The sequence below is a fragment of the Macrobrachium nipponense genome, chromosome 3, assembly GCF_015104395.2.
Source record: "Macrobrachium nipponense isolate FS-2020 chromosome 3, ASM1510439v2, whole genome shotgun sequence".
NCBI lineage: Eukaryota > Metazoa > Arthropoda > Malacostraca > Decapoda > Palaemonidae > Macrobrachium > Macrobrachium nipponense.
The window spans coordinates 69,532,478-69,542,477 of record NC_087202.1 but is presented as its reverse complement, the minus strand read 5'-3'; the positions used below and the strand labels follow the sequence as shown (position 1 = coordinate 69,542,477).

Below are 10,000 nucleotides of genomic sequence, written 5' to 3'. Positions count from 1 at the left end.
GTAGCCTATGACGGATTCTCTCTCTCTCTCTCTCTCTCTCTCTCTCTCTCTGGAAGGATGGAATCCAAATCTGAAGAGATACAACACATCCCATTGTAGGAGCTTCTTAACATAGTACAAGGTAAGTGACATATGGAATAAACTGCCATCAGAAGTTGTAAACAGCAACAGTGTGGAGAAGTTTAAAAGAAAACTAGACAAAATCATTTGGGCACTGTGAATGAATAAATGAATGAATGCTCTTAGAGATAAGTGAGCACATGATGTCTCCCCGGCTGGACTAATAAGTTTTTGAGACATCCTAAAATCCTTGTAACTCTCTCTCTCTCTCTCTCTCTCCTCTCTCTCTCTCTCTCATTAACCTGTGTTACGGCCTCTGAGAGAGGTCCGCTTCAGGTTCGATATGAAATAATAAAAAAAAATATTTCAACACCAACAGTTGAAACTAGGGATACGAATATAGAAAGAAACACTAACTATATATATGTATATATATATACATATATATATATACTATATATATATATACATATATATATATATATATATATATATATATATATATTTCTTTTGTTGCATAAGCGCCTGTGTGATGGTCCGTGCTTGCAAGTGCTCCTAAAATTTATTTTCTAAGGAAAAATGATTCAATGATTTACAAGCTTACTAACATAGGTAAATGCAGAACGGTATCTCCTATTTACATAAAAAGATAGAAACTTACACTGCATGAACTGGGGGAACAGTGAGGCAATTCAAATACTTGCTAGTCAATTTGGTAATTCGAAGCGATGACTTCTCAAAAGGAAAACGGTGATTGCAGACGTCCTCTTGACTCCGTATTGCAGAAACTAGTCTACTTGTAAGGCAGGAACTCCCCAAAACCTCTAGCAGGACCTTTTCTTTTCTGAAGCCTGCTCGACGTCGAGATAACATGAGATAATCCATCCACTCCTGAAGACGACTAGACCAGTATCCAACCAACTCTCGAGCAACTTTTTTTTTCTGATCCTTCGTCGGTTCCTTCGGCTCTAGTCTCTCTCTCTGACGATCTCTGCTGCTGATCTCTCACTGATATTCTGACCAGTGGCTCTTACTGAGGATATCTCTCTGTGACTAACAGGTGTCTTCTACGATCTCTGCTTTCTCCTGCTACGACCGTCGTATTTATACGGCACTCTGGGGGCGGAGCCTACGGCGAACTTCACAGACTCCAGGGATTTCTAGAACTTCTTAGATGAATCTAGACGAGGTATTGCATCAGAAATCGCGGCGTTTCTCACGTCCCGACGAGTTCCACAACACTCCTGCCGATTCTAGAACCATCATGATAACAGACACCTCCAACACAATGCGCTAACGCCTCCTTGCTGCCGAACTTCTCGAAAATACGTTCTCCTTTCCTTTATCTTTCTTTGCTAGGAAGCAATTACCATCACAAGATGCTGTTGTAGAATAATTCTATATCTGGTTAGGTTTGCTATTGTTTTGAAGATCGTCATTGCTTAGTTCCATTGAAAAAAGCTATGAAGGATTAAGCACCCTCTAAAATTAAAAAAGTGGCATAGCAAAATTGCTTTTCGCTAAGACAGTCTCTTTATCCTTCCTGTCATTTCTTTGCTGACGTGTGCAATGATTCCTGTGCATGTAAGGTATTCGATTTTTTTTTTCTGTAGGTAGATGACTTGTCGAGAGCTGGAAGGGATATTACACCTTCTGGTGCTTCCTTTACCTAAGGAGTTCGGTGGGGTTTTGGGGGTGGTGGTGAAGGTAAGGCGTGTAATTAAATGAATAGATATGGTATGTATGTGTTGAATTACTGGGGACTAACAATTACCGTTTCATTACTCACTTCTTTCAAGGGAACACCGTATTCTTTGGAAGTTTGAATTTTAAGTCCATGTCCCCAGTGGGCTTTTTCCATATGAATAAGATTTGTCTTCTGAATAATAATATACTTGTTCCATATGAATAACGTACATCTTTTGAATAATAATATACTAATTTCATATGAACAAGGCTCATCATCTAAATAATAATATACTTTTTCCAAATCAATAGGGTTCATCTTCTGAACAGCAACAACAACAACAACAACAATAATAATAATAATAATAATAATAATAATAATAATAATAATAATAATAATAATAATAATAATGTAGTTTTGTATTGGTAGACCTTGACTTGATCAAAATTTATAATGGAAAATGCCCTGGAAGTTGCTTACCTCAACGGGATATAATTTACTTGAAATATCCACTGTTTACTTCTACTTTCGAATTCCACTGGCGTCGAAACGTGTGTATCCACCTAATTAATTTGGACGTCGCTCTACAGGATTTGATTCGGCGACCTACTTTTCGTATGCCATAAAAAATAGAGATATTCATATGATAACAAAAGGCGAAAGAGGAAAAAACTCATGAAACGTGAACGGGAATGAAAAATCGTTTCATCGTTCAGTTAACAATGGCATTGTGATAACGGCATCTAAAGGTCTTTTCAAGCCTCCCGGCTGGACGGCGTTTGGGATCCCAAAGCTCGTCTCAGTTTTAAAGCTTTTGTCTGTTTCGTTTTATTTACTTTTATTTATTTGTGTGAGCGCTTTCGATTCCATTTGAAACGAGATGATAATAATAGTCACGGTTTGAGGGGACGCGAGGGGGCGCCTACTGTGAGCGTACACTGGCTCTCTCTCTCTCTCTCTCCTCTCTCTCTCTCTCTCTCTCTCTCTCTCTCTCTCTCGGATGGGCTGTCCAGTGCCGTTTTCTGTCCTAAGAAACTTAATGGAAAGGGACGTGGATTTTAAATCCAAAGAACGTAATCGACCTATTTTTTGGAAGATAGAATGAATATAGAAATCAAGGAAAAGGAAATTATGGAGAGAATTCCAACAAGTGGTTATAGAGAGAAGGAAACAGTGACTGGTTCCAATAGAGAGAAGGGATCAATCAGCGACCGACCCATGTAGAGAGAAGGAATCAATTACTGATCCAGGTAGAAAGAATGAGTGACTGATCCAAATAAAGAGAGGTAATCAGTGACTGATCCAGAGAAAGAGAATGAATGGGTGACTGATGCAAACAGAGAGACGGAGTCAGTGACTAATTCAAATAAAGAAAAGTAAACAGTAAATGATTCAGGCACCGAGGATAATTGAATTACGCAGAGTGATTGCAAAGATGTGGTATTATGATGAAGGGTGCTACCGAGTTATTTCAAATTAAGAAGGACTTTTTCTATTAGAATGGTGACTATTTATACTGGATTAGTGACCAGTAGTTCATTCACAAAAAAGAGGCTCTGAGGTAACATCTCGACGGAAAGAAAGGACCTAGAGTAGACCTCGGGGCGGATGCTGTTGTTTGGAGGAGGGGGAAGGAGAGAATGGGGGGTGGGGGGAAGGTTGTCGCCGTTATTAGCCGTATAGCTATGATCCAGTACTGTTAAGAAGGGAAACATGGGAGGGACATGCTGTAGTTATGAGAATAGTACACCAAAGAAGGACGGATAAGGAGAGCACGAATTAATTTCAACAAGTAGGAATAAAAAAAAATCATAGGAAGGATTTGAAATTACGTAGGTATATTGGCTTAAAGTATTAGAAGAAAATACGCTTCACACACACACACACACACATATACAGATATATATGTGGGGGGGCGGGGGGCATCGGTGATTGTATACTAGCAATCGGAATCAGGTTCCTATCTTTTCCTCAGCCAACTTATCAAAACCTTTTCTTGGAAGATTTTCCGTTGGGAAGGAAAGTCTCATATGAGCTGTAATCACCATAATACCCAAGGAAAATGTTTTTGTCTGAGTTTGCTTCGTTATGTTGGAATATCTCAGAAGAAGATCTCAAAGATCTCTCTGGTCACTTTAGTCTGATCCTTCTTCGGAGAAATAAAACTTGGAAGTTATGATGTATTAGTCATCCAAATTAGGAAAGTTTGGTCTGAGCTGAGGTCGGCGAAGCTCAACTTGTACGGTTAGGGATATGTTGATTTTATGAAATTTTACACATATACACACGTGTGTGTGTGTGTGAGAATTGCCTCTGATATTAAATACTATTTAGATTCATATTGAAGAAAGGCACACTGACACAGCTTCCACTTCTGCAATTCCTTAAAAGCACTGGAGCTCAACAATCCATCCTGAGGCTACTTTGGACCGTCTGAGACTTGAAGGTGGCCCCAGTATCGGTCTCCTCTACTAGGAGGTGATGGAATGGCTGGGGAATTGCATCTGAGATATGTTAGGAGTTTTAGAACATTGGATCGAATCTGGTTAGACCAAAGAGCAGATCATTTCTTACTCAAAACTACCTGAAAAAAGCTAATATATATTATATATATATATATATATATATATATATATATATATATATATATATATATAGAATTGATTGTGCTACTTGCAATATTGCAGGCTGCCTTTAACGATATATACTCGCCCGGTTTCTGCCCTATTTTGTGCTCTATAGCCTTGAACAGATCAGTTTGTTGTCGTTTTCTAGTTGGAGTCTGTGTACACCCTGAAATGTAGGGGACTGGTGATGGTGATATTACAGTTTAATTTCGTAGGTCGATGGATTATTATGGGGTTCAGCGATTGATATAATTTACAGTTTGGTTTATTTGTATATTTTTATTTTGTTCGCTTTATCCATTTTCCGGTGTTAGTTCAGTTTTTATCTTCTTTAATTATCTCATGTTGTTTTGCTTTTCTCCCCCCTTTTCTCTTTTCAGAATCCCAGAGATTTTCTTTGTATTCCGTTTTCAGCAGTCTTCTCGTTTTTTTCTCATTTTATCTTTTGCTGCTTGCTGTTATTTGGGTCATTTATGTTTATATAGTCCTTTCATTAACATCATTTCGTTATAACACCCTTACCGTTTTATAATGCACCTTTCCTCAAACTTTTGATGGATAATATTTCACTGTTACGTGTCCTTTTTAATTCCCTTTGTAGTGCTCTAATCTCTTGGGTACATAGAGAGAGAGAAAGAGAAACGGAGAGTAGGGGTGAAGGTTGCTAACTACCGGAAGAGTATTGGATCGATGTTCTTTTGCAGGTAGACTAAAGAGGAAGCAGTATTACGTGTCTCCACCTAGTGTATCTCTCGCGAAATGGTCCACTAACCTCCAAGGTCGTAAGAGCTGTTGATGTTTAATGGGGTAGATTGATTTTTGGTATGACCCTGACGTCACAGCAATTAACTCATTGTCGCCTTGGCCATTGTAGATAAGGGTGAATGAGTTTTTTTTTTTTTTTTTTTATGAAAACAAACGTTCATTCATTTTCTTTCGGAATAGGCATTAATCACACTGAAAGAAGCACTTATTTTCTATTTAATCTAAGAATAATTTTCTTTTGAGATTTGAGTAATTGTAACTCTTGCAGAAAAAGAATGATCAGGTTTAGAGAGAGAGAGAGAGAGAGAGAGAGAGAGAGAGAGAGAGAGAGAGAGAATTGACGCCAACAGGTGGTCCATCTCCCCAACTTTTTTTAGCCTGCTGAAAATAACTTGGTTACATTTTTTTAAAGTAATTTTTTATGTATTGTAAATTTTTTAATGCATTTAAAATGCCCTACATTATTATGGAATAGTTGGACATAATAAAATACTGGGTAGCATTCAACTGAGGGCAACTATGTCTTCTATTAAGACGGCAGTAAGAAAAGTTGCAACTACAAACATTTGACGACGCAATGCCCTCGCTCTTTCATGCACATTGGTTAAACTCAGTTACCAGGGTAAATAATTGCAAACGTTGGTTGTTATCTTATAGTCAAACGCGTTTATTTACTTCCTCAAAGACGTTTTTATGGGTGGTAGTGTATATTATTGTTCTAACCATTTTTTTTATCTTTTACCGTCATCAACATTCGTATACTTTTTTATGTTACTCGCAATCATAATGCACCCATTGATGGCAAGAGCAATATATGTACAATATTTATCCTATACATACATATATGTATATTTATCCTATACATACATATATGTATATATATCTATATATGTGTGTATATATATATGTATATACATATGTATACATACACACACACATACACACACACACACATATATATATATATATACATATATGTATGTATGTATATATTCTCGAGGTATAACTGCGATGTCACATTGCGGGGATTTTTCTCTGATCTCCTACGCCTTTATTACAGTGTTTTGAAATATGAACTGCACTCACGATTATGCCAGAGAATAACCACGCTCTCTCTCTCTCTCTCTCTCTCTCTCTCTCTCGACAAAAAATGCAAATATATGCACCCTGTAGCCATGAATCATAATCAAATAAATAACCAACCAAGTAATAAAATCCAAAATAAGAAAGAAACAAATAAAGAGAGAAATCAAGAATATCAGGTGGTAAAAGAGAAAAGCAAACCACCAATGAGATATGCAGAGGTGCAGCAAAGAATTTCAAAAGCATCAGCTCCGAAATTCTACTCAAGAGATAATAACTGTATTTATTATGCAAGAGGATATTGCAGAAACGGAGAAAATTGCAGATTCAGACACAAAATGAATAATTATGATGAAGGAAGATCAAATATTATGGAAAAGTTGGATTTTTTAATGTCAGAATTTCTGGAAATGAAAAAAAAAGAACAACATACCAGAACAGAAAGAGACATGGGAAAATCCTTATTACTATAAGTATTAAATGAAGGAGAAAACACGCAAACCATCATAGTGATGAATGCGCAGGGTTTAGTTACGAGTAAACAGTCAAAAAGAAAAATAGAGTACTTAGAAAGAACTAACCCAAAATGAAAAGAAAATAGATATAATGAATATAAGTGAAACCTGGTATTCCAAGAGACTGGGAATGATGATCAAATAAAAGGGTTCCAAACTTATAGATCAGATAGAAAAAATAGGAATCAATGGGGGGAACCGCAATATATGGGAAAGACAAAAAAAACAAGGAAAAGAAAAATATTATGAGGAAATATAGTAACTCAGAATGTGAACTAATAGCGGTAGAATTTGAATCTGAAAAATTGATGAACATAGTAATATATAGACCTCCTAAATACTAAAGAGTTTGACTTAATAATTGAAAAATTGGATGATATATGTAGAAATCACAAGGACTGGACTATTCTCCTATCTGTGACTTCAACTTTCCTTTCGTAGAATGGAAAGAACGAATAGGAGATTGTGGTTGTACTCATCATATAAAAAAGTGAGTAATAGTAGTGCAGAAGATAAGAGGCAATTTGAAAAGCTATTAGATATGCTACTAGAATACAACATTCAACAAATAAATCACCTGCCAACAAGAAAGGAAAATACTTTAGACCTAGTATTTGTGAACGAGATGAATTATGTTAAAGAAATAATAGTTTATAATGCGAGTATTTCAGACCATAATGTCATAGAATTAACAGTTCATTCCAAAGCAAGTGAAAATAGAGATAAGCAAGAAATGAAAAAGTGGGAAGGATATGGAAAATACAACTTCTACAGTAAAAATATAAAATGGTCAGAAATTAATGAAGAATTAAACAAAGATTGGGATAACATTTTATTCGTAAGTGATGACATAAGGGGTAAATACGGAGATATTATATAAAATATTGGAGATAATAGTGGAAAATATATACCGAAGAAGAAAAGTAAACATCATTCATGCATACCAAGAGACAGAAGAATCTTGTTCCAGAAAATCAGAAAGTGGAAAAAAGGTCTTGCAAAAAAAAAAAATGCATGGAAAAGTTATAGAACTAAAAAGTAAGATAGAAAATGCAGAAAAAAAGATTATACAATCAAAAGAAAATGAAAACGGGACTTGGAAGAAAAAACCAAAACCCCTATTAAATATCAAGCAAAACCCCAAACTATTATACTCATATGCGAAGAAGATGAATAAAAGAAGAATAGAAATAGGCCCTCTGAGAATTGAAGAGAGATTAACGAATGAAAAAAAGGAAATTTGCAACATACTGGCAGAACGATATAAGAGAGAATTCACCCCTAGAATAGATAATGAAGATAATGATATAGAAGTAAGGGATAAAAGTAATATGAATATTTAGCTGACATAGATATTAATGAAGCTGATATTGTGCAGGCTATTAATGAAATTAAAAAATGGAGCTGCTGCAGGGCCTGATGGAAATTCCTGCTATTTTGTTAAAGAAAGTAGTTCATTCTATCGCAAAGCCACTTGCAATATTATTAAGACAAAGTGTAGATACAGGCAAGATATATGATGAGCACAAATTAGCGTATATTACCCCTACTTTCAAAAGTGGATCAAGACTAGAGGGCAGTAATTATAGGCCTGTGAGTCTAACATCACATAGAATGAAAAGTGTATGAAAGGGAATGGAAGGGTAATGAAAATATTATGAAACATTTAATAAAAAATAATTTGTTTAATAAAGGACAACATGGTTTCGTACCCGGAAAAAGTACACAAACCCAACTGTTAGTCCACCGTGAAAACATATTCAAAAATATGAAAAGCGGAAATGAAACAGATGTGGTTTATTTAGACTTTGCAAAAGCTTTTGATAAAGTAGACCATAATATATTAGCGAAGAAAATTAGAAACACATATCGTGGATAAAGTAGGAAGATGGTTAAAAGAATTTTTACACAACAGAAAACAGATAGTTATTGCAAACGAACGAGAAATCGGATGAAGCCAAGGTAATATCCGGTGTGCCGCAAGGTACGGTGTTAGCTGCAATACTGTTTGTTATTATGATTGAAGACATAGACAATAATGTTAATGGATTCGGTAGTGAGTAGTTTCGCAGATGACACAAGAATAAGTAGAGAAATTACTTGTGATGAAGATAGGAACGCTCTACAAAAAAGAGACCTTAACAAAGTATATGATTGGGCAGAGGTAAATAGGATGGTATTTAACTCTGATAAATTTGAATCAATAATTATGGAGACAGAGAAAGAAAGCTATATGCATATAAGGGACCTAATAATGAGACCATCACAAATAATTAAGCAGTTAAAGACCTTGGTGTTGATGATGAATAGGAACATGTTATGCAATGATCAAATAGCAACTCTGTTGGCAAAATGTAAAGCAAAAATGGGAATGTTGTTACGGCACTTCAAAACAAGAAAAGCTGAACACATGATTATGCTTTATAAAACATATGTTCGTAGTCCACTTGAATATTGCAATATGATATGGTACCCACACTATCAAAAGGATTATTGCACAAATAGAGAGTGTACAAAGGTCCTTTAGGGGGGGGGGGGGCAGCTAGAATAGAAGAAGTTAAGGACCTAGACTACTGGGAAAGACTACAATTCTTAAAATTATATAGTCTGGAAAGGAGAAGAGAACGCTACATGATAATTCAGGCATGGAAACAGATAGAAGGAATAGCAGAAAATATCATGGAACTAAAAATATCAGAAAGAGCAAGCAGAGGTAGATTAATAGTGCCCTAAAAACCAATATACCAGGAAAATAAGGAAAGCACACAGGACATTAATCCACTACGCACCAGCATCGATAATGCAGCGTCTATTCAATGCGTTGCCAGCTCATCTGAGGAATATATCAGGAGTGAGCGTAGATGTGTTTTAAGAATAGCTCGACAAATATCTAAACTGCATCCCAGACCATCCAAGATTGGAAGATGCAAAATATACCGGAAGATGTACTAGCAACTCTCTGGTAGACATTAGGGGTGCCTCACACTGAGGGACCTGGGGCAACCCGAACAAGATGTAAGGAGTCTGTAAGGTAAGGTAAGGTCTCGTAAGGTCCTCTCTCTCTCTCTCTCTCTCTCTCTGCCACCTGTTGCTGTCACAGTATTCAAGAGGTTTCCTTTTCATGCACATGTGTAGTTCATCAATGGAAGCTTTTTCTTTACTATTTTTCCTTTCATTTCTTTTAATCGATGTAACGCCGTCTATTTGCAAGCCATCAGTTACAAAGTATGATCTTAGAAATTAATATTTATATATACACACAA

The 10,000-nt window shown here is 36.0% G+C and overlaps 1 protein-coding gene across 1 annotated transcript in view; it reads left to right on the top strand.

Annotated features, from left to right (window-relative positions):
- The window catches only part of LOC135222411 (uncharacterized), a 440,725-nt gene that overhangs the window by 402,505 nt on the left and 28,220 nt on the right, over positions 1 to 10,000 (top strand). The gene's annotated exons all lie outside the window — the stretch shown is intronic.